This window comes from Rana temporaria, chromosome 3 (genome assembly GCF_905171775.1).
Source record: "Rana temporaria chromosome 3, aRanTem1.1, whole genome shotgun sequence".
NCBI lineage: Eukaryota > Metazoa > Chordata > Amphibia > Anura > Ranidae > Rana > Rana temporaria.
In genome coordinates, this window is record NC_053491.1 from 193,035,894 (window position 1) to 193,054,624 (window position 18,731).

An 18,731-nucleotide genomic window follows, 5' to 3' on the forward strand; every position below is an offset into this window, starting at 1 on the left:
AATCATTCCCTGTAAAAGTGGTGATCATAGCACAGAGGTGTTGCTGTGGGCACCAGTGATGAAAATCTGACCTTTCCTCTCAACATTTTAAAATCATACATGATTCATTAAAAAAAAAAAAAAAAAGCCAATTCTTCCATCCACATATTTAGCCAGCCATCCATGAATCACAATTTGTCCAGTTCCGCAGGGACTGCACAAATTTCAATCCATGTATGGGCTATTTGGTTGCACACAAGTGGATCTATTGATCCACTTGTGTATAACCAGCCTGCTGGGGTTTTCCTAAACGATCAGTGACGTCAGCTATAGCTGGCAACACTGATCACTGTATTCTGCCAGAGGGGAAGGATCCCCATCAGCAGAATACAACAGCACAGTGGGAAAAAAGTGTGTGGATGGGGGAATCAGCTAATTTTTTTTTTCTTTTCGTTTAACCCACTGGCTGAATGAAAAAAACAATTAAAAAACAAGTATACAAAATGGGTTCATTCATTTTATCTTTGCCTTTTGGACTTTTTGTTTCTTGAAGCAACCTTGAGAATATGAGACAAGAGCAGTGGCAAAAGTGTTTTAAAAACTTACCTAACCTCAGCCAAAACTAATGTTGGCATTTTGCATAGCTGCTGACATGTTGAATCACATTCTTGCATTTACCTCTATCTAAGTGGTGAGGCATCCCTTCAAGAATGTTCTGTCCAACTTTGAAGCCTTTACAAAAATTGAACTATGGGGGTTGATGGATTCTGCTAGAGTGGGCCTTTCAGTAACTTTAGGAGTCTGCATGAATACATTTATGGTACAATTTTTTTTTATTGAGGTATATTGACAATTATAACCACAAAATTCCCACGCAGGGGATAAACAGTAAGCATAATACAGAGCCACAGAAAGCCACAAAAAAAAAAAACGTGGCCATATGTGTAAAATCGCAAACTACAATGACCTTTTGACCGGTGCTGAGGGTCAACAAAGGATGCCTGGGTTCCCTTGGGTCCAGGAGGGCAGTGGTGTAATTTTGTTTTGTGCTACTCTAGACAAGACTAAAATCGGGCACCCACCACCTAAATTTGCCACATCCTATTCTGTTTAGAACCCACCCCTTCATATGTAAATTCCCCCCTTCCTCTTTAGGCTCCACCTCTTCCTATTAGAGCTCCACCTCAGGAGTTGGTCAGAGACTGCAGACATACTATAGGAGCTGGGCAGAGACTGCAGACATCATACAAGAGATGATCAGAGACTGTGGACATGATACAGGAGATGATCAGAGACTCCGGACATAATACAGGAGATGGTCAGAGACTGCAGACTTTATCAGAGACTTCAGACATGATACAGGAGATGGTTAGAGACTGCGGACAAGATCAGAGGCCTGGGACATGGTCAGGGGCTGCAGACATGGTCAGGGGCTGCGGACATGGTCAGGGGCTGCGGACATGGTCAGGGGCTGCGGACATGGTCAGGGGCTGCGGACATGGTCAGGGGCTGCAGGGCTGCAGACATGGTCATGGGGTTGTGGACATGGTCAGGGGCTGCGAACATGGTCAGGGGCTGCGAGCATGGTCAAGGGCTGTGAGGCTGCAGACATGGTCAGGGGCTGTGGACATGATCAGGGGCTGTGCATATGGTCAGCATCCTTCTTCTAATACATTTCTGGTTATCATTACTTACATGATACATCACTGTGACCCCCTCTGCCGAGCCGACGTGGGTCAAGACCGCCTGCCCGAGTATAGCTGAGCACAGCCGAGGTGAGCTGAGCAGGGACTGCCCCGCCCGAGCATAGCCGAGCCCAGCCGAGCGGAGACCACAGCTGGCATTCACTTTATGCCTCTTTATGGGGGACTGTATTTGTGCGGCTGTCGGGACTCAGTGGGGGGCTTTTTTTTCGTGCGGGGTGGCTTTCTTTCCACCCCCCTCAAAGTGCCGCCCTAGGCCTGAGCCTTGTTGGCCTAGGCCAAGACACAGCCCTGGTCCAGGGGCTGGGTTGGGTATAGGGAGTGGACGAGTCAATTTAAAAAGGGCGGTATGAACAAAAAAAAGGGGAAGGAAGCATGGCCACAGAAGAAAAGAGTAGAGAATAGTGGAAGAGGGGAGAAAAAGGGGAGAAGACAGGGGACCCAGATAGCAAGGATAACTTGCCACAAATTTGTGGCAATGTTAAAATTGTAATTCTTGTTAAGGTGCTGCACATTTTCACTGGCAAGTTGTACATTTGCAGGAAACTTGAAGCACAAGTTCTAGTTGACACTTTTCCAATTTGTAGCAAATTTACATGGCAAATGTCAGGGAATTCCTATGAGATGTCTGGGTAACAGAAATGTGCATGCGCACACGAATCTTCGCATAAGGGCTATAAAGAATGTGCATGCACGCTTGCACGATGTATCTTAGCACCTATTTAAGGATGCCTCTATCTATGCTCTAATGTTGACTGGTCTTCAGCTGTTACCTGTGTATTTCCCTCAGTTACTGACCCGGCTTACTCCTGACCTGATCTCGAATCCTGCTGGTCTTGTTGCTAATTCCTGACCCCGCTCGTTCCTGACTTTGGCTCTGCTCCTGATTCTGTACCTGGCTATCCTGTGACCTCCCTCCTGTCTTTGATCCTGGCTTCCCGACTCATTCAAGAAACTTCCCGGGTGTTTGCGATCACAATTTTGGCGACCCGCTGTGTGTTCCTGCTGCAAGTCTGCTGAAAGCTCGGACCTGCCACACACTCTTGTCCTGGAGTGTAAGTGGAGAGCTTTCTTAACAAAGCTGATCTACGGTTGACACGGCTACTGCCCTTGATGTGATGGTTGTCCTGTTTCCTTGGAATCGCATCTCCTGCTGCAAATCCCTGGGTCTACACCTACAGGCACTTGTGTTCCTCATGTCCCTCGGCACCCTCTGTTTCACTCTCAGTGGGTCCTGGGTTGGAGGTACAAGAGAGGCCAACCTTGTCATGTCAGTCTCTCTTCAGGTACGTGACATCAAGTCTCTAGCAAGAGCAAAGTTGCAGTGGTGAGTCTACAGCAAGAGCTATGCAAGTCACAGCGACCCCCTGTGGTGGGATGACTATTGCACAACATAACTGTACCAGAACTTGCAGCAGACTTACAGAATGTTTGCAAAGAAAGTTGATCTGGAGTCATGCAATGTGGACTTGCTGCAATTGTTCAACAAACTTGTGAAGCCTGGCAAGTCTAGCCATAGCATAGCAAGTAATTTTCAAACTTGCAGCACAATTGCTTGCTATCGGGGGAGAAAGTTCCCTCAGGCTGGGGATTGGACAACATTAGGTGGGAAGGCCTGCATGAATACATTTCAAACATGCCACAAAATAAAGCAACAGTATCATTTCTTTATTATAAACAAAAAAAAAAAGCATGTATGTTTGTAGCAAGTTACAAAGAGAGAGGCAGCAGCAGGGGACAGATCTGTGTATAACATTTGCGAATACATGAAGCCAAGAATTGCACAGGTACCAGGCGTTAAATTACTGTTATATCTAAGACAATTAGCTAGATTCAGGTAGGAGCGTGCAACGTTAGGCAGGCGTAGCGTATGGCATTTACACTACGCCGCCGTAAGTTAGCTAGGCAAGTGCTGTATTCACAAAGCACTTGCCTCCTAAGTTACGGCGGCGTAGCGTAAATTGGTCAGCTTAAGCGCGCCTAATTCAAATGAGGATGTGGGGGGCGTGTTTTATGTATATTAACTGTGACCCGACGTGATTGACGTTTTTTACTAACGGCGAATGCGCCGTCCGTGTACATATCCCAGTGTGCATTGCGCCAAAGTTTGCCGCAAGGACGTATTGGTTTCGACGTGAACGTAAATTACGTCCAGCCCTATTCACGGACGACTTACGCAAACGACGTAAAATTTTCAAATTTCGACGCGGAAACGACGGCCATACTTAACATTGACTAGTCCAGCTATTTGATGGAATAACTTTACGCCTGAAAACGCCTTACGTAAACGGCGTATCTTTACTGCGATGGGCGCACGTACGTTCGTGAATAGGCGTATCTAGTCATTTACATATTCTACTCCGGACTCAACAGAAGCGCCACCTAGCGGCCAGCCTAAATATTGCACCCTAAGATACGACGGCGCAGGCTGTCGTATCTTAGCTAGGTTTAAGTGTATCTCAGTTTGAGAATACACTTAAACTTAGGACGGCGCAGATTCTGAGTTAGGTCGGCGTATCTACTGATACGCCGGCCTAACTCTCTCTGAATCTAGCTAATTATCTCCAGTGGATGTTGACCTTAGGCTTGTGTCTGAGTAAAGATGTCTCTGTAAGGAAAAGCAGATGAAGGCATCATCACGGTCAATGTTGGGTGATCTTTGTGAAAAGCAATAAAAACCTGTGCTACACTTAAAGCAGTATAAAACCCAAAACCGAAATTGTAATATATTGCAGTTTACCTATCATTAGATGTCAACAAAAATAATTGCTCCCCCTATGGTGGGACTTTGATAGGCCAAACATTGATGTATATAAAAGATGTTTTAATGAAAAATAGTACACATGGTTACAAATGTAAAAAACATTCATCAAAATCACAGTGTGCATGTGTATGACAGATATACATATAGGCCTCATTCACACGAGGCGGACTCCGTCGCTACGGAGTCCGCCTGCTCCCGCCAGCTCAGCGGGAGATCAGTCCACAGATCTCTGCTGAGCCGACGGATGACAAGCTCCTCTCTGCTCACTAAACCTTCCCCAGAGTGTCCTGACTAGATGCTGCTTTTAGGTACTGGAGTCAAAGTAGATTTGACTTTCGTAAATAACCCCCACTGTGTTACCATGATTTATTTATTCCTTGAATAATACTGTATATCATTACAAACACTATTAATAAATTACCCACATGTTCAGTGTCAACACATTTCATCTAACCTTGCTTGAGGATGCTTGAAGATGGCACTAAAATCTCCTGTGTTCTGTGTATCACCAATTTGTCAAATCTCATGGATCTGACAACAAATGTCTGATATCTTGGTGCTCTTATGCCCCGTACAAACGACCTTGTTTCCAAGGAGAGCTTTTGGCCGGGAATCCCGGCCATGTGTATGCTCCTTGCAGTTTTTCTGACGGGAAAACTGCCCAAAAAACGCTGGACAAAAAAAGAGAACCTGCTCTCTTTTTTCTCGCTGGGGGTCCCGGCGGACTTTTTCCTGGTGGAAAACCTGGCCGTGTGTACAAGAAAACGGCCATCGAAAAAACTCTGATGGAGCGTACAAACGGCCGGGATACCCGGAAAAAACCCTCTTCTGAGGCCCCATACACACGATAGAATTTATCCACGAATACGGTCCAGCGGACCGTTTCCGCGGATAAATCCTCTCGTGGATTTCGGCAGATTTTCATGCGATGGTGTGTACTCACCATCGCATTGAAATCCGCGCCGAAATCCTCTTGCGATGACGTGTCGCGCCGTCGCCGCGATTATGACGCGGCGACGTGCGCAACGCTGTCATATAAGGAATTCCACGCATGCGTCAAATCATTACGACGCATGCGGGGGATCCCTTCGCACGGATGGATTCGGTGAGTCTGTACAGACCAGCGGATCCATCCGTTGGGATGGATTCCAGCAGATGGATTTGTTGTGCATGTCAGCGAATATCCGATCTGCTGGAATCCATCCCAGGGGAGATATATCCGCGGATAAAGATCCGCTGGCGTGTACACACCATAGGATCTATCCGCTGAAACCCATTTGATGGGATTTATCTGCGGATGGATTCTATGGTGTGTATGGGGCCTTAGTCTTCCCGTTGGAAAACCCGCTCGTGTGTACGGGAGAGCAGGTTCTCGATTTTCCCATTGGGATTTATGACGGACCTTGACCCGTCGGGAATCCTGACCGTGTGTACAGGGCATAAGACAAACAAGGGCAGTCTCTGAAGCTTGGCATTTGTGGTTAGATCAGACTATAACCTAATAACAATGGACCAGCCCCAGACAGCCCTGAACCATTGTTCTTAAGAGAAAAAAAGGTCAGAATTTCTTACACAAAGACTTTCTGCAACAAGCCTTCCCCTTCTTCCATCACAGCCAGGAATGCTCATGCAACTAGGGTGTTCCTGTTTTGGACAGAAGCTGGGTCAAAAGACATCAAAAGGTGGTCAGATCGTGCTTGCACATCTTAAATGATCTCACATATAAATGACCACCAATTGCTAACATTATCGCGAGGGGGGAGTTTGGGACTTTAAATGAGGCATAATAAATGGTGCCTCATTTAAGTGGTTAGTAAACATTTTTTATTTGTAACAATGGTGTGAATCAAGTAAAAAAGTATTGTTATATATATATATATATATATATATATATATATATATATATATATATATACATTGTGATATTGGGGGTGTTTAGCTCTCATGGTAGATGCATTTTCGTGCAGTGAGTCAACACCAAACAGGCATATAACGTTAAGGGCCTGGTAGCCCACGTTTATTAAATGAGAAGAAATAAAACAAAAGTCCACTCAGGAATCCCACGCAGGGGTTTAAACAACATTCAGAAATAACTGAAAATACAAGCCCACCTGGCTACTCTTTGACAGCACTGCTGCCATAGGTACTGGTCCCTTAAACCAGCAGCTCCTCCAGACCCCCAGTCTTGGGTGCACACGGCTTTGAAGCCCTTCAACGCCCACAGTGTTTGTCCGCACACAGCGTCTGTCCCAACACAGAGACACCAGCAGCCACTGCTCCAACTCCACCTTCCCCTCACTTCTGCTCTCCCCAGCCCTTCATTATATGAGCTGTGTGCACCTGGGCACACAGCTTGCAGGCTGTCTTTAAAACCCGGACACAGGGTTGGAGATCCCGTCCCACCCATATCTCTGAAGGATCTCCAAGCCACAGAGCCCCATCTAGAGATAGAAAAATCCGAGAAAACTGGCAGTTTTCTCTGTCTTTAAATGTAAGCTCTGCACTTTCAACACCATTTTCATTGGGACAGAGCCTCGCTCTGCCACAACATACACATGCACACATGGCATGAGCATAATGGATACATATATGTCAGCTTGGCAGCACATGAGAAATAATGAATATTGATAAAATGTAATACAAACTATTACAATTGCTAACATTTGGCAATTACAAAGTATATAAATAAAGTGCACACGAAAATATCAACCAAAGCGCTGAAGGAATTAGAAGTGAATATCAAGCCGGCGATATCTCACCATACTGCTGATACACCTGCCAATTCACTTCTAAAGCCTTCAGCGCTCTGGTTGATATTTTCGTGTTCATTTTAATTATATGCTTTGTAAGTGCAATGGATGGTTTTATTTGAATAAACATTGGTGTATTTGACATTATCAAACTAGTGGAGCTTTTCTTTGTTATCTCTTCCTATGTGATTACATCAACCCATCAAACTGTATGGAGAGGAGAAGATTTTTGGTTTAACCCTTTTATGGGTAATATGCCTTTTGCCGAACACGAGAGTGTAATGCCACGTACACACGATCGGTTCATCCGATGAAAACGGGCCGATGGATTTTTTCATCAGATATTCGATGAAGCTGACTTTCATCAGTCTTGCCTACACACCATCAGTTAAAAATCCGATCGTGTCCAACGCGGTGACGTAAAACACGACGTGCAGAGAAAAATGAAGTTCAATGCTTCCGAGCATGCATGGATTTTTGACTGATGAATTTCCCCACAGACGATCGTTTTTTTTCTATCGGTTTTTTAACCATCAGAAAATTTTAAAACAGGTTCTATTTTTTTCACAGATGGGAAAAAACCGATGGAGCTCACACACAATCGGTTCGTCCGATGAAAACGGACCGTTTTCATCAGACGAACCGATCGTGTGTACAGAGCATTAGGCAATATTTTTTGGTGAGTTCAACACTGACGAGGAGTGGGTTGTGAGACACGCATGGTGTGGTGTGAAGACTTTGGCCTCGTACACACGACCGACCAGTTTCTGCGGACATGTTCGGTCGTGTGTACGGCCGACCGGACCGGATTCCCGGCCGAGCGGACAGGTTTCCAGCGGACAAATGTTTCATAGCATGCTATGAAACATGTCCGCTGGAAGCCTGTCCGTCGGACATTTTCGGTCGTCTGTATGACTCACCGGACATGTCTGCGTGGAAGCATTGACCTTCCAGGGTCGCGCACGTCGCCGCGGCGACGGGGCGTGGCCACGTCACCGCGTTTGCTGTCCGCAGGGAATTTGGTCTGATGGTGTGTACAGCCATCAGACCAAAATCCGGCAGCGGACAAGTCTGCTTGGAAACGGTCCGCGGACCGTTTTCATCGGACATGTTGTATCGTGTGTACAAGGCCTTTATCACCCTTTGGGAGTTTGCTCATTCTTTATGGAGACTTTTCAGCATTGCTATTGTTTTTGTATGGACTTTTGTTACTGGATTTTCATTCATTTTCACTTTTCTGTGTCCTCATTGTCTATTATTTTATAAGCATTGCTGATCACTTTATTTTTTCTGAAGTGATATTTTTACATTTGATTTATTTACAAGTATCTGCTATTTTGTTCATTTAGAGGTATTTTTATCCTGAGTGCAACGGTGAACAAGTGATTTTTTAATCATTGGTTCTTATTTATATAGGTGTAATAACCTTCCCTTGCTCTATCCAAATGAAAAAAAAAATTGCCTAAAATTCTACTTTAAATTACTTTAGGTGACATTTAGGGGCTGATTTACTATGAACAATGCGCTGTGCCGGTTCATGCCTTAATTGGTGCGCCGGATAAATCCTTAGATGAGCGTGTGAACTGGCACAGCAGACAGGCGCAATGCAATAATAAATATGTAAACGGTAGAAGCCGCGGTAGAAGTCTATGGGAGAAATCAAAAGTGTTAATGTCAAAGGGTAATATGCACGTTTTTGTCATAAAAAGTGTTTGGGGACCTGGGTCATGTCCAAGGGGACATGTATCAATGCAAAAGAAGTTTTAAAAACGTCTGCTTTTTCTGGAGCAGTGAATTTAATAATGCTTAAAGTGAAACAATAAAAGTGAAATATTCCTTTAAATTTAGTACCTGGGGGGGTGTATAGTATGCCTGTAAATTAGCGCTTGTTTCCCGTGATTAGAACTGTCCCTGCACAAAATGTCATTTCTGAAGGAAAAAAAGTAATTTGAAACCACTCGTGGCTGTAATTAATTGTCGGCTCCCGCCAATACACAGAAAAGGCATTGATAAAAAAAAATGCGTGGGGGCCCCCCCAAATTCAATTACCAGGCCCTTCAGGTCTGGTATGGATATTAAGGGGAACCCTGCATCAAATTTAAAAACAAAATGGCGTGGGGTTCCCTCCAAATATCCATACCAGGCCCTTCAGGTCTGGTATGGATTTTAAGGGTAACTCCACCCCAAATTTAAAAAAAAAATGGCGTGCAGTTCCCCCCAAAAATCCACACCAGACCCTTTATCCGAGCATGCAACCTGGCAGGCCGTAGTTGATGGGGACAAGGGCCTCATCCCCTCAACCCTTGCCTGGTGGTTGTGGGGGTCTGTGGGCGGGGGGCTTATCGGAATCTGGAAGACCCCTTTAACAAAGGTGACCCCCAGATCCCGGCTCCCCCGTGTGAAATGGTAATGGTGTACAAATGTACTATTTCACAAAAAAAAATTCAAAAATGTTAAAAAAGACAATAGCCGGTTTTTGACAATTCCTTTATTAATGTCTTCTCCTTTCTCTGATTCTTCTTAAATTTTCTTTTCTCCATTCGGGTTTCTTCCTCCATCTTGTTCTTCCTCTGCTTCTTCCTTCGGTGTTCTCGTCCGCATCTTGCACCGGCTTCTTCTTCCACGCTTGGTTCTCCGGACGATCCGCTTCCATGGGAGATTCCCGCTGTAGGACGCTTCTGTTCTTCTGACAGTTCTTTTCTAACTGAGGACGTGGCGTCACCCGGTGATCCTGCCCCCCTCTGATGCCACGGGGAAAGCCATAGGGAAGTCCCCGTGAAGTCCATGTGCAGTGAAGACGACGGTGAAGACCGGGCCCCCCGCCCGGCAGAAGAGAGAACAGAGAAGACGGCGAAGAAGACTGGGCCCCCCCCCCACTAATAAAAGAGCTTAAAGAAGAAAGTGGGGAGCCCCAGCAGAACAGAACAAGACGGTGGTGAAGACCGGGCCCCCCGCCCGGCAGAAGAGAGAACAGAGAAGACGGCGAAGAAGACTAAAAAAGAAAAAAGGCAGGTTTACAGTTGCGCCTCTTCAACCCATGCAAATGCAGCTACACTACTTGATATTTATCAAGATTTTGCCGGCGTAGTGAAGAGGCGCACCTGAATGGCCGCAAATGCCGCTTGCACATGCGCAGTACACAAATAAACTTCCTGCAGGTTTAAACGTACTTGCAGGCGCAGCGGCTGGTTTATACAAAAGTTACCTTCACTTTCTATTCAGGCTGTATATGTTATAGGGACTGAAAATTGGTAAGTGTATAGATATTTTATACAGAATAGTCGGAATAGGTGCTAGGAGGGGAGAGGGAGTATTTTTAGGAGTAGTTTGGGTTTGACTGGAATTGTCCATTAACAGGGTCCAGGCAGTGAGCCCAGTAATGCTTAGCCTGTAATTGTAACCACTATGGACACTCTGGCCTCAGTGCTGCCCCTAACCCCCTCTCCATGAAGCGGTCACCTCTCTTAGCCGCATTGGTGGAATGGGCCTGGTCGTCTTTATCAAGTGGGCCTTGATTGCTGCTGAAAACAGCTTTCTGTTCACTTTCTTAGCACCCTCACACAGTTATGCGTTTGCAGCATATATCAGTGTGCACTCAGCTTCTTTTTACAACCCTTGGTGCAAAGCTGTGTACAGCTACCTCTTCTAATGCATCTCAATGGGCAGCTGTGCTTGGCTGCAGCGGGTGCCGGGAAAGTCATTACACAGGCTCTGCACGCTGTTTGGCACCTCTATGGCTATGCGCAGAAAGCTACAGTAAAATGTTCAATTTCTTTTGTGTATTGTAGTAATGAGAATTGAGAGACATGCAGAGAAAAAAAGAGAAAGTATTTTGTTGACATTTATAAATAGGTTTATGTGATTTATAGCTGAATGCACAAATAAACATTTGGAAATTCTTCTGGAAATCAACAGAGGGAATCTTAGAAACATTTATAAACCTTTTGTCGCCCCCTGGTGGTGTAAAAGAGTATGTACTGTGACAGCAGCCAATTCCTAATCTAGCACCACAATTCAAGTAGAAGTCCCAAAGAATTCTGCATCGAAAAGATGTGCACATCTTTGTAGACGTTGGGCTAGATTCAGGTAGCCGGGCGCATTGTTACGGCGGCGTAGCGTATCGTATTTACGATACGCCGCCGTAAATCAGAGAGGCAAGTGCTATATTCACAAAGCACTTGCCTCCTAAGTTACGGCGGCGTAGCGTAAATGGGGCCGGCGTAAGCGGGCCTAATTCAAATGAGTATGAGGGGGGCGTGTTTTATGTAAATGGTTGGTGACCCGACGTGAGTGACGTTTTTTACGAACGGCGCATGCGCCGTCCGTGTACATATCCCAGTGTGCATTGCTCCAAAGTTTGCCGCAAGGACTTTTTGGTTTCAACGTGAACGTAAATTACGTCCAGCCCTATTCGCAAACGACTTACGCAAACAACGTAAAAAATTAAAAATTTGACGCGGGAACGACGTTCATACTTAACATTGCGTACGCCTCATAGAAGCAAGAGCAACGTTACGCCTGAAAAGCCTTACGCAAACGACGTAAAAAAATTCCGCCGGGCGCACGTACGTTTGTGAATCAGCGTATCTAGGTCATTTGCATATTCTACGCCGAAAACGACGGAAGCGCCACCAACGGCCAGCGTAAATATGCACCCTAAGATACAACGGTGTAAGACCCTTTCGCCAGTCGGATCTTAGGCTAATTTCAGCGTATCTTGCTTTCTGAATACAGAAAGAAGATACGCTGGCGCAGCTTTTTTTTTTATGCGGCGTATCTATAGATACCCCGGCGTAAATCAATGCTGAATCTAGTCCGTTATATGAACATTCTGAGAATACACTTCACGCGTCAGTTTTTCTACAGTGACTATGCCAAATTGTGCCCATGCACTGTGATATGCTACAGCTGCTTGTATGCCAACCCAGGACTGCACACAAGAGTGGCAACGTTGTAGCAGTACATATTAACAAGTAAACATTGTCACCCTAAGGAAGGAAGAACATATTTAGTTTAACCACCATAAACTGGTGGGATTTGCAATTTTTTATGTCGCACTGTATTTATGCAACATTTTTTCAAACGCATTTTTTTGGGAATTTTAATGCAAAAAAAAACACAATACATAATCCAATTTATTTGGAAAATATAAAAGATGATGTTACGCAGAATAAATAGATAACACATGTGGCATGTCAAAATTGCGCACGCCAATGCAACAGAGACAAAAAACGTAAATGTTACTATCCGTAGGCAATGCTTAAAGTGGAGGTTCCCCTAAAAATAAACTTTTAACATTGCATTTCCCACATTAATGACAATTAGAATCGGCTGGTTTTATTAAAAAAAAACGTCCGTACGTACCGTTTGCTATATGCGTTCTCACCGCCGCTTCCGGGTATGATGGTGGGGCTGGGCTTTCCTAATTGATGGACAGGCATCCGACCGACGCATACATCGCGTCACGAGATGGCGAAAGAAGCCGAACGTCGGTGCGGCTCTATACGGCGCATGCGCACCGACGTTCGGCTTCTTTCGGCATCTCGTGACGCGATGTAGTCTACCAAACCACGGCGGGTGGAGCGACCATCTTGTCAGGTCTAGTGCCAGATGTCTTGGTTCCACAGTATACCTTCAGAGGTCTAGTGAAGTCCTTCAGAGGTCTAGTGAAGTCCTCCATGCCTTGATGGGTCAAGGGTGTTTTGGTGGCAGAGGGGGGCTTACTCAATATTAGGTGGGTTGTCATAATGTTAGAGCTGACTGGTGTGTGTATATATATATATATATATATACTGTATATATATATATATTGTAAGATTGGGGTGATCAGACTCCAGCGGTAGGTGCATTTTTCAGTGAGTATGCCAGTCCAGAACTGAGTTTTTAAGGGCCTGGTAGCCAACTTTAATTTAATAGCACAAAAGTTCACAAATACATTAGCAGCCCTCGCAGGGGGGTTCCACCATTACTGTATCTTGCAAACTCAACAGTTTAGCCTCCTGGCTTTCATTCTTGCCATCCGGCTGTTTCAGGCCTTTAGCCTCAGGCCCCGTACACACGACAGAGTTTCTCGGCAGAATTCGGCGAGAAACTCGGTCAGAGCGGGATTCTGCCGAGAAACTCTGTCGTCTGTACACTTTCGGCCCAATGGAGCCGCCGAGGAACTCGTCGAGAAAATAGAGAACATGTTCTCTATTTTCTCGTTGTTCTATGGGAGAACTTGGCCCGCCGAGCTCCTCGGCGGCTTCAGGGCTGAACTCGCCGAGGAACTCGATGTGTTTGGCACGTCGAGTTCCTCGGCCGTGTGTACGAGGCCTCAGTTCTGTTCCTCAGAACAAACAGTTTCCTAGAGATAAGCTCAAACCTAGCTTTCTCCTGATAAGCGTCTTGCTGCTCAACATCTGCCTCCTGCAGACATGCATACTCTAGCTGCACCCATGCAGCGCCTCCGACTCCTCTCAGAGGGATGGGAATCCACCTGATTCCCAGGTACAGACTTCCTGTCAGTTGGGTGGGGCTCTGAGCCATGTCAGGTCAGAACTAAATAGCCTAAGACACAGCTCTGCAATTAATGTGTCTTTCTCTCCAAAATCTGGCGTAAACCAGCAATCTTTCACATAGCACAGAGTCCCACCATCACAATATATATACACACTCACCGGACCACTTTATTAGGTACATATTGCTATTAGTGGGTTGGACCCCCTTTTGCATTCAGGACTGCCTTAATTCTTAGAGAGAGGCTGTGGACATACTGCAGGAGGTGGACAGAGGCTGCGGACATAATGCAGGAGGTGGACAGTGGCTGCGGACATACTGCAGGAGGTTGACAGAGGCTGCGAATATGATAGTGTCCTCCTCACCCCCTTGCAGTAGCCTCCTCCTCTGTCCACCATCATATTACTTCTCCTGTGCCCCTTTCACCTCTCGGGGCACAGGAGGAGGAGGACATAGCACACTGATGATGTGAAGTAATATGATGGTGGACAGAGCACATCATCCTCCGGGCTCCCAGTGATGTCCTCCTCTCACTCTGATATCCCCCCTACAGTTTTACTCTGCTCCTCACCAGCCCTTCTTGGCTCCTCTACCTATGGCGAGTGCTCTGTACGAGCCACCGATCGCCATTTTACCCAAAATAGGGTTTGTATATTATTTATATTGATATTTATATTAATAATTTTATTTTTGAAGTGTAATGTATTAAAGTTATAATGATGGGTTTATATGGAAAACTAATAAAGATATTAAAAAAAAAAAAAAACACACAGCTATTAATATCGGTGAAAACTCCTGCGCTGTGTAGGATAAGGGGAAAGGGACGTGAGAAAAAAGTGGGGGGGGGGGGGGAGAGGGAGATGAGCTAAGGGATGAGTGCGATATAGTGGGCACTGCAGCAAACAAATGGAGAGTCTGTCCTTTGTAGACAAAGAAGGGTATATGTAACAAGTGGTAATTGTCTGCGCTGTGATATGGCTTGACCAAATGAGTGGAATGGGGGAATGGTGAGTGAACGGGCTAGTGAGGCCTGGGGAGTGACAGGTGATGTAGACACATATTAACCTTGCCGGTTAAAAATAGGTACAGTCTTATCTGGACTGTAAAGTGATGCAGTGAAATTTTACACATATGGGTGTAAGTGAAAATCAAAGCAAAAAACTTGAGCGTGAACATAAAATCTTAAATGAGTGCAAACCAAAAAAAGGAAGAGAGGGCCACAGTTCAACACTGGAACTGGTGCAGCAGTGAGGAAATGATAAAAAATGGAAAGGGTTCCAAATACTGCAAAGGGGTATACAGTCCAAACCAATCCAAACAGACACATGCAGCCCACACCTCAGTGATAAGTGCAGCTTACCTTCCAGCTGACATAAAAGGTCAGACACATAGGATATAAACGTTACCAGTTTGCTATTGGGTGAAAATCTTGCTGCCAGTTCTCGATGGTTGGTCACACATAAAGAGACAAAAATAATAAAGAAAGAGTTGTTGTAGCCTTGTCCTCCTAACACTTATACAGCTGTAGGGAAAGGGATTTGATTGGCAAGGTGGCAGATTGAATATCCACTTACACAACTTACACAGTGTGTAGGGAAAAATTGCACATCTCCACGAGTGCCGAACTCGTCTCCTGGTACTTCTCACTGTTGACAACTTATGGCTCTTTAACTTGTATCAGACTGTCCACTCGTGTCAAGATGAGGAAAGCAGGGGACAGAGGGAGGAGAATGTGCACTTTCTCCTCCCTCTGTCCCCTGCTTTCCTCATCTTGACACGAGTGGACAGTCTGATACAAGTTAAAGAGCCATAAGTTGTCAACAGTGAGAAGTACCAGGAGACGAGTTCGGCACTCGTGGAGATGTGCAATTTTTCCCTACACACTGTGTAAGTTGTGTAAGTGGATATTCAATCTGCCACCTTGCCAATCAAATCCCTTTCCCTACAGCTGTATAAGTGTTAGGAGGACAAGGCTACAACAACTCTTTCTTTATTATTTTTGTCTCTTTATGTGTGACCAACCATCGAGAACTGGCAGCAAGATTTTCACCCAATAGCAAACTGGTAACGTTTATATCCTATGTGTCTGACCTTTTATGTCAGCTGGAAGGTAAGCTGCACTTATCACTGAGGCCCCATACACACGAGAGGATTTATCCGCAGATACGGTCCAGCGGACCGTATCCGCGGATAAATCCTCTCGAGGATTTCAGAGGATTTCTATGCGATGGCGTGTACACACCATCGCATTGAAATCCGCGCTGAAATCCTCTGCCGATGACGTGTCGCGCCGTCGCCGCTATTATGACGCGGCGACGGGCGCGACGCTGTCATATAAGGAATTCCACGCATGCGTCAAATCATTACGACGCGTGCGGGGAATCCCTTTAGACGGATGGATCCGGTAAGTCTGTACAGACGAGCGGATCCATCCGTTGGAATGGATTCCAGCAGATGGATTTGTTGTGCATGTCAGCAAATATCCATCTGCTGGAAATCCATCCCAGGGGAGATTTCTCTGCGGATAAATATCCGTTGGCGTGTACACACCATAGGATCTATCCGCAGAAACCCATTTGATGGGATTTATCTGCGGATAGATTCTATGGTGTGTATGGGGCCTAAGGTGTGGGCTGCATGTGTCTGTTTGGATTGGTTTGGACTGTATACCCCTTTGCAGTATTTGGAACCCTTTCCATTTTTTATCATTTCCTCACTGCTGCACCAGTTCCAGTGTTGAACTGTGGCCCTCTCTTCCTTTTTTTGGTTTGCACTCATTTAAGATTTTATGTTCACGCTCAAGTTTTTTGCTTTGATTTTCACTTACACCCATATGTGTAAAATTTCACTGCATCACTTTACAGTCCAGATAAGACTGTACCTATTTTTAACCGGCAAGGTTAATATGTGTCTACATCACCTGTCACTCCCCAGGCCTCACTAGCCCGTTCACTCACCATTCCCCCATTCCACTCATTTGGTCAAGCCATATCACAGCGCAGACAATTACCACTTGTTACACAGCTATTAATGTCTAAACTGCTGGCAACAAAAGTGAGTACACCCCTAAGTGAAAATGTCCAAATTGGGCCCAAATAGCCACTTTCCCTCCCCGGTGTCATGTGACTCGTTAGTGTTACAAGGTCTCAGGTGTGAATGGGGAGCAGGTGTGTTAAATTTGGTGTTATTGCTCTCACTCTCTCATACTAAAAAATGTTGCTCTACATAAAGATGGCCTAGGCTATAAGAAGATTACCAAGACCCTGAAACTGAGATTGCAGCACAGTGGCCAAGACCATACAGCCGTTTAAGACCACATTCACACTGAGGCGCTTTTCAGGCGCTTTCACGCAAAAAAAAGTGCCTGAAAAGCTTACGAAAACTTATTTCCATTAAAATCAATGAATGCTTTCACACTGGGGCAGTGCGTTAAAAAAATACCCCTCTCGATTGAAATGAATTGAAAGTGCTTCAAAAGCGCTCAGTGTTTTACTGGAAGTGTTTCAAGCACCTCAGTGTGAAAGAGGCCTAACAGCACAGGTTCCAGTCAAAAGAGACCTCGCCCTGGTCGACCAAAGAAGTTGAGTGCATGTACTCAGCGTCATATTCAGAGGTTGTCTTTGGGAAAGACAGTTGTATGAGTGCTGCCAGCATTGCTGCAGAGGTTGAAGGGGTGTGGGGTCAGCCTGTCAGCGCTCAGACCATAGGCTGCACATTGCATCAAATTGGTCTGCAAGGCTGTCATCCCAGACATCTAAAAATGATGCACAAGAAAGCCTGCAAACAGTTTGCTAAAGACAAGTGTAGTAAGGACATGGATTACTGGAACCATGTCCTGTGGTTAGATGAGACCAAGATAAACTTATTTGGCTCAGATGGTGTCAAGTGTGTGTCGCGGCAACCAGGTGAGGAGTACAAGGACAAGTGTGTCTTGCCTACAGTCAAGCATGGTGGTCAGAGTGTCATGGTCTGGGGCTGCATGAGTGCTGCCGGAACTGGGGAGCTACAGTTCATTGAGGGAACCATGAATTCCAACATGTATTATGACATACTGAAGCAGAGCATGATCCCCTCCCTTTGGACACTGGGCTGCAGGGCAGTATTCCAACATGATAATGACCCCAAATACACCTCCAATAAGGACACTGCTTTGCCAAAGAACCCTATTGAGCATCTGTGGAGCATCCTCAAATGGAAAGTGGAGGAGCGCAAGGTCTCTAACATCCACCAGATCTGTGATGTCATCATGGAAGAGGACTCCATTGGCAACCTGTGAAGCTCTGGTGAAGGCCTTACGTAGGTGAAGCTTGTCTTTTAATCTGGGGACAAGCCGAGGACTCGCTCTTTTTGTGGAGCAATAATGTTGCCTGGAGCATGGCTCCCATGTATCACTGTCCTCTTCTCTACAGGCAGAACAACCTTTAATCACTTCCAGACTGCCTAACTGAGAATGTACCAGGGTTATGACTGCAGCTAGATGCCATAACCCCAGTATCGTTTTTTTCCCTTATGCGGCCAGCTTTCCGATAAAAGTGATTCCAGCAGTGGATTCGATGCAGGATCACTTTTAAAAGTGGTGGTAGAAGTTCCCCTTTCTCAGCTTCCTGGTCTAACATTACCAATCTGTAGCTCAGGGAACTATCTGGCGCCAGCAGTTTTTTCACATAGAGATAAGCAATGGCAAGATGGCCACTGCTCACATCTATGCCCTTGGAGGACCGGAGCTATGTCAACGTCACTTCGGGTTATTGGGCCATGTAAACATGTTTGTTATTTTCCCCTTAAAGTAGAACTATAGGTAACGTTTTTGGATAGAGCAAGGGAGGGTTATAACTCCTGTCAGATTTTTTTTCGTCATCAGTGTCCCATTATCTTTACCTTCCTGTCCCATAGCCAAACAGGAAGTGATAAGAAATCCCTGCAAATTATGGGAATTCTTTGGTCACCAGAGCTAGCGTCCCTATTGGAAGATTTCCCCTCTCTTACTTTTCTGGGGAAAACCCCAAATTTGTAATTTTCTTTTACTTTCACCTTCGA